This window comes from Podarcis muralis, chromosome 11 (assembly GCF_964188315.1).
Source record: "Podarcis muralis chromosome 11, rPodMur119.hap1.1, whole genome shotgun sequence".
In the NCBI taxonomy this organism is placed as follows: Eukaryota; Metazoa; Chordata; class Lepidosauria; order Squamata; family Lacertidae; genus Podarcis; species Podarcis muralis.
In genome coordinates this window covers 11,498,731-11,506,644 of record NC_135665.1, presented here as the reverse complement: position 1 = coordinate 11,506,644, position 7,914 = coordinate 11,498,731, and positions in this window count along the sequence as shown.

Genomic DNA, 7,914 nt, shown 5'->3' with positions numbered 1-7,914 from the left:
TTCTACCCCGTTCATTTCAATGCAAAATACACGTCATTCAAATGGGTGGGAGTAATCAATTACCATATTTTTTTTGTGTATGACACGCACCCTTGTATAACGGGACAAAAAAATTAGAAAATGTGCGGCAATTGCCTGGAGTTGTTGAGCTTTCTTGGGGGAGGATTGCCCCCCTCAGAACTACCCATGTATAAGACAAGAGACAAGGTCAGTTTTTAAACATTAATTTGGCATCAAAAAACCTTGTCTTATATATGGAAAAGTATGGTACATATCTATTGTGGAATAAAAGCAACAACAAGAGTGAATATGGATCATATTTGTTGCATTGATTTCTGCTCCAGACACGTGACAAATATAGTAAGCTAACATGGGGAATTTCCACTTCTGTTTCTGTCAGAATTTGCCAACGTCCCTAGTTCCCAGACATTTGTGTGTTGTGGTTTTTAATGGCTTCTGAATGAAGGATAAGACAGCAATGACATTCTGACAGGCTTAAGCCAAAACACTTTTATTCAATAGAATAAATGGTAATAATGTTCTCCCTGTTCAAACTGTAGCCATCTGTTTTTGTATTATATATCTTACATATGATTACACAATATATATGATTATATATATCTTATATATGATTACTCAAATGTTCAAGTGACATAGACTGCTTTGGGCAGGATGAGAAAGCAGCTAATTCTCTGCTAAATGTAGAACAATTTCACTAATTAATGCAAATTTCATACAATGGCCCTATATAAGATTATTATCATCTTCCCATTACAACAACAACTGTCTGTTTCAGGGTGTTGAAATGGTTTTTATTTCATCACCAGCCTCACCCTCCCTCTTTGTTCTTTCAACATTTGATATTTGGATCACAAACACTCAGTAACATCATTGCAGATTTATAGTTCAGACTTAATAAGACAAAATACCTGCTGTGCACATATGGATGTATCTTGTGTGCCCATGTGAAGGCAGACTGCTGGTTGGCACAGATTTCAGCCATGTTGAGCATAACTATTTTGTATGTTGTTTTGCTGTGAGGAAAGATCTAGGCCTTAGAGGGAGACCAAATGTAGGCTGATATTTTTACATAAGCTTCAAATCAGTCTTCAAAAAAGATTAAACAGTTCTTGTTCGGAGGAGAAGCTGTTTCAGATGTCGCCACACCCAAAGGCCAAAGATGGTTTATTGGCAATATCCCCTGCACTTTGGGCAAATTGGATGCCACACACGTACACACTTGTGAAATACCTGCTGCGAAGCAGGAAAGACAAGTCATGTTAAAGAAATGAATTCCAAGGACAAGGATGATCATAAAGAGATGGGGGGGGGGGAGAGAGAGATATCTTGAGGTACAATCCCAAGGGCCATAGGATCTGATGGAACTGCTCTACATCAGCAGAACTTGAGATAACGCAACCAGCATAACAGTTATGGCAGCCGATGGGTTGAAGTGAGATAGGGGTTGCACAGGGGAGAAGAACACATATCACACATCACACCCTATATCAGAGGTCTTCAACCTTTCTTGAGTCCACAGCTCCCATGACCAACTACATTCTTCCTGTGTTACCCCTGTGGGGTTCAGGAGCCCAGTTATGTCACCCCTTGCCTGCAGAGCTGGCAGCCCTTCACCCTTTTTTGAACAACCTCCCTTGTGGTGGGTTCCTTCAGCCTCCTCTCCTCTCCCTTTTCCTTGGGAGTCCACCAGGCTGGTCTCTGAGCCACCACCCCCTGCCCCAAAGAGAGGTGCATCCTCGCACTGCCCCACAGGAGCCTGGGAAGAGGATGCCGTGAGATGTGGTACGCTATTTAATTGGGAGCAGATAGCGGGGTGAGTCCAGCTCATTATTAACTGGTGGTTAGTGGTGGGTCCGCTACAAAGGGCCAACCAGGAAAGTCATTTGATCCAGGGCATCAAGCCCAAAGAGGGCCTCCGTTTTGGAGACTTGCTAATGTTTTGACATTTGAAACGTTTCACAACTTGCTTTCATGAACATCAGACCCAATTGTGACACACTCTGTCGGCTTAGCGCTGCAAATTCAAACAAAGAAGACTTATGCTATGGTAAAAGGCATTTCTCTTTCGTTAACCAATTACAGATTTGTCACATGAGCTGTGGCCCTGCACGAAAGTGATGTTTTCCCCCTCAACAATTAGTACACTTGCACAGAAAAGTTGTACCCTCTCTATCTCTCTCTTGTGCCTTCTTTTGTTTTGTTGAACAGAAGTTATTATATACAGATATACCCAATTTTTCCCCAGCCACATTTGCTCCCCAAATCACCTACAGTGTACCTGCACAAAGGTACAATATAATTAGGGATATGTTGCTGTATGTGTGCATAAGCAGGGAGTCAGTCTTTTTGTATCCTGGGATGATACACAGTCCAGGTTCTTTTCTCCAGAGGGAGGAGACCAAACTACATGGATCCAAACTGCAAGAAAGAAGATTCCACCTAAACATTAGGAAGAACTTCCTGACAGTAAGAGCTGTTCAACAGTGGAATTTGCTGCCAAGGAGTGTGGTGGAGTCTCCGTCTTTGGAGGTCTTTAAGCAGAGGCTTGACAACCATATGTCAGGAGTGCTCTGATGGTGTTTCCTGCTTGGCAGGGGGTTGGACTCGATGGCCCTTGTGGTCTATTCCAACTCTATGATTCTATGAGACATAAGGAACTGCAGATGAACTCAGGGATTGGCTGAAAACAAAGATGCCAACCCACAGAAACAGCAGCTCGTCTGGATCTGCTGTGAATTAATCCACTTAATTTTGAGAACAAAATCCAGAACACTTTTAAGGGAGCAGGCAATCCTCAAGCTGACGGCAACAGTTAAAAAGCTTCTCTTTCCATATGTGTTAGTCTAAACCCAAACCAAATGGGAAAAAAATATTGGGATTAAGCTCTGAGATGCAAAACGTTTCTCAGGTGGAACAGAGTGGGTTCTCCTTCATGGAGAGCACGTGTTGCGGTGGGAGCAACCATGACATCCCCTGTTGCGGGGCGGGTTAGTTTGGATGGCCACGAATTTGATTGGGCCCCTCCATTGTTGCTGGGGGAAATTTATTGTTGCAATTTTATTGGATTGATGGGGGTGCTATATAGGTCCCTGTCGCAGCGTTGAGCTTCCTCTTTTCACTGCACACATCGGATTACCTGCCCACCCTCCTTTTATTTAGGGTTGTTCACGCTGACCTTGCTATGGCTGTCATGGAGTCATCTGCTTTGAAGCTGGTGCCATTTGGGTTTTGCCTACTGCGTAGCAAATCGTCACAACTTGTAAGGTTGTGGTTAAAAGTAAAGGTAAAGGGATCCCTGACCATTAGGTCCAGTCGTGGCCGACTCTGGGGTTGCGGCACTCATCTTGTTTTATTGGCCAAGGGAGCCGGTGTACACCTTCCGGGTCATGTGGCCAGCATGACTAAGCTGCTTCTGGCGAACCAGAGCAGCGCATGGAAACGTCGTTTACCTTCCCGCCGGAGCAGTACCTATTTATGTACTTGCACTTTGACGTGCTTTCGAACTGCTAGGTTGGCAGGAGCAGGGACTGAGCAATCGGAGCTCACCCCGTCGCGGGGATTTTAACCGCTGATCTTCTGATCGGCAAGTCCTAGGCTCTGTGGTTTAACCCACAGCGCCACCCGCATCCCTAAGGTTGCGGTTAGGCATTGGTTAATTTTTGGTTGGTGGAGGGGATGTGGTTGGCTGTGGCTGCCCCTCCAATGCTGTTGCTGCAAGGGTATTCCATTAAAGGAATCCAGGGGCTCGCCATCCTCTTGTCTGAATCCCTGGCAAAGGGCTAGGGCCACGCAAGAGCCCCTGGGAGCATTTGGGGAGAGGGGAGAGCCTGGCACCCAGCTTTATTCTCCCCCCAAAATTGTTTAGCCTTACTGACTTGCCTTACTGTGGTTGTCAGTTCTGTTCCTACCTCTAAGTGGGAACAGATAGTTGCTGACCAATGCCTAAGCAACCACTCACATACTTTAATTCAATAAAGTTGTGGCCAAAATTATGCCAAAACCAAAACAAAAAAATGATGTGTGAACTGTGTTTTTGTTTGGGGGTGTCTTGGGGGTCCTCAACACGCAACTACATCTTCTGTTTACTGCCATCCTCCTTTGATCAGGAGGCAGAACTCTTGGTGAATTAGGCATTTTGATGTAAACTCCCCCTTGCCCCCAGCAATCTGCTTAGCTTCTGCTGTAGTGAGGAAGAGATAAACAGAGCATTCAGCAATGTTAGACATGACTCAGGCCGTAATTGTGGATGATATGCTATCGTGATATTATACCATAGACCACCTCGGGGCATGGAGTGATCAGTTCTTAATGACTGCATGGTCCTTTGATGCCCCACGAAATGGTAAACGGGACTTTTGATAGAGCACGTAACTGGCCCCATGAAATATAGCGACTGTCTGCAAGGAAGCAACATGCCGGTCAGCTGATTCACACACTTTCATATGGAGTATGATGCAATGTGCAGCATTTAACAATCGCCCTTGCTTTAGACAAAATAATCATTCTTTGAGAGCGAAATTTCAGTAGCATACCAAAAGTCAGGATGTGGCATGTAAAATATCCGCTGGGCTTGGGTGTCTAGTCAGGGTATTTACAGAGGCTATAATATAATTCTGACATGAGAGGGAAAGGGTGGGAGGATGGAAGCAATGGAAGAATATTCAGAATATTCAGAAACAGCGGGAGACAGGGAAGGCCACAAATAAGGGCTTCGAATTGCTGTTTTATTGTATTGGCATTTTGAAAATCAATGAAATTTGGAAACAGGGAGGAAAAAACAAACAGTGCAAATAGCTGGAAAAACAAAGCCCAGCAATTGTTCACTTATATAAAGGAAAAAATGGTTGCTGGCAGCTATTATATCATTGGCAAACATTGCTTGCTTGTTACAGTGCAGCTGGGTTATACAAAACACCCTTATTACAGATGACAATTCAGGGTTGGGGCATTGGCAATTTAAAAAAAATCCTTATGAAAGTTGTGGCATATTATTTTATTTTGTAAAATTAAATGGGTGATTTTCAAACCTGTTTGGTTTATTTTTATTAACCTATTTCTTCTTTATCTTTGTTTATGTATTACAATATCTATCTATCTATCTATCTATCTATCTATCTATCTATCTATCTATCTATCTATAGCCTCATTTTTTCTTTTTCTTTTTTAAAGGCTGCAAAATACACATAGTCTCTGCAAGAAATGGAACCTGGCTCTCTGCTGCCTCCATGCACAAGCTACGTGTGACACTTTGAGTTCTCTGAAGGAAGAAAGGTGGGAATTTAGACAATTGTCTTCTGGAGGGAGTCTTGAATAAGTAAGGGTTGTCTCAAACAACAGCTCTGAAGCATAAGGGCTGGGAATTGATGGGAGTTCCTTGCAATTGGGATACTGTGATTTCCTTCCACATATCTCATCTGTGGCTCTAATATTTGCTCTTCCTGCTCCAAGGCACTTAAAGGTAAGGACCTCTGGACAGTTAAGTCCAGTCAAAGGTGACTATGGGGTTGCGCAGCTCATTTTGCTTTTCAGGCGGAAGGAGCTGGCATTTGTCCACAGACAGCTTTCTGTGTCATGTGGCCAGCATGACTAAACCATTTCTGGCGCAATGGGACACTGTGACAGAAAGTAGAGTGCACAGAAATGCCGTTTACTTTCCCATCACAGTGGCACCTATTTATCTACTTGCGGTTGTGTTCTTTTGAACTGCTAGATTGGCAGGAGCTGGGACAGAGCAATGGGAGCTCACCTTGTCATGGGGATTCAAACTGCCGACCTTCCGATCAGCAAGTCCACTGATAGGTCCACCCACTGTTGTGAGGCTCAAAGCAATGAAGATGATGCCTCCTCAGCTGTTGCCATTGGCTGTGGGTTTCTTGTGATGTCACAAAAGCACTTGGCAGCTGAGTGGATATAAAGGCAGGCGAAGGGGAAAGCCCTTTTTTATTTCCAACAGGACACACCTGGCAATGGATGTGACATTCAGCACTGCCCAGGTTTCTTCCACATGGAGGAGGCAAACTGGTGAATGGAAGGAGGCAATCCTCTGGCAATGGGATGCTAGGGAGCAAGTTTGCTTGCTTGAAGGCTGCTGGTATCTGATTGGAAGCTGGCGGATGTCTCATGATGGACCTAAAAGTAGCTTCTGGCACAATGGGACACTGTGACGGAATCCAGAGCACACGGAAATGTCATTTACGTTCCTGCCACAGTGGTACCTATTTATCTACTTGTACTGGCATGCTTTCGAACTGCTGGGTTGGTAGGAGCTAGGACAGAGCAACGGGAGCTCCCTCTGTTGCGGGGATTCAAACCACCGACCTTCTGATTGGCAAGCCCAAGAGGCTCAGTGGTTTAGACCACAGCACCACCCATGTCCCTTTTACCTTTACCTTTAACTTCCAAGGCACTTACTGCCTGCCCGTTCCTAAGCATTCTTGGCCATCCACAACCCTGAACATTGCGGTTGCTTACCATGCCAGGTAAAGATTCAGCTGTGGGAAGAACTACAGGAAGGCAAGCTAGAAGACAGGAGCCCTCCATTCAAACATTGTTTTCAAGCTAGGCGTGTAATAATCCTGCCCTATGAGACAATCCTCACAGGAATTCGGTTTCATGGTTCAATGTAGTAAGAAATTCTACTTCGCTCCCATCTCCACATTGACGATGGTTTCATCATTTCTAGCATATGGAAAGGCGAGGCAGCACCGGATAACTAAATAGAGAAGAGAGTATGGGAGAACTGGACCTGGAAAATATGTGAATTTTCCCAACACATTTTTATCAAGAATCTTCAGCAGGAAGTACCTTGGTATGTTGTAATGTTGTGTCTTCATCTAGTTAAGCAGCTAGAGCATTTTGTTCAGGATGCGTTCTCCAGGGAACATTCATTTACTTACGAGAATCATAACATGTATGAAAACAGAATTACTCATAAGGACACAACACGACCCCTGCTGGATCAGGCCAGTCACCTATCTAGTCCGGCATGGAACTGCATTTGCCATTTTACTGCCCATTCACATTCACTCAGTTTGGAGAGATCCTTTTGGAGAACTACACATTCCATTTTCATTTTAGCCATCCTAAACAATTTTGGTATCATCAGCCAACTTGGCTACCACCTTGCTTACCCCTATGTCTATATCATGTATGAAAATAACAACAACAACAACAACAACAACAACAACAACAACAATAATAATAATAAATTCCCCAGCCACTCTGGGTGGCTCCTAACAGAATTTTAAAAACACAATAAAACATCAAACATTAAAAGCTTCCCTAAACAGGGCTGCCTTCAGATGTCTTCTAAAAGTCAGTTACAGTGGTACCTCGCAAGACGAATGCCTCGCAAGACAAAAAACTCGCTAGACGAAAGGGTTTTTTGTTTTTTGAGCTGCTTCGCAAGACGATTTTCCCTATGGGCTTGCTTCGCAAGACGGAAACGTCTTGCAAGTTTGTTTCCTTTTTCTTAACACCGTTAATACAGTTGCGACTTGACTTCGAGGAACAACTCATAGAACGCGGTGTGGTAGCCTTTTTTGAGGCTTAAAGACTTTGGTGATTTTTGAAGCTTTTCCAAAACTTTCCCGACACCGTGCTTCGCAAGACGAAAAAATCGCAAGACGGAAAAACTCGCGGAACAAATTAATTTCGTCTTGCGAGGCACCACTGTAGTTGTTTATTTCCTCGACATCTGATGGGAGGGTGTTCCACAGGGCGGGCGCCACTACTGAGAAGGCCCTCTACCTGGTTTCCTGTAACCTCACTTCTTGCGGTGAAGGAACCGCCAGAAGGCCCTTGGAGCTGGACCTCAGTGTCCAGGCTGAAGATGGGGGTGGAGACGCTCCTTCGGGTTTACTGTTCCGAGGCTGTTTAGGGCTTTAAAGGTCA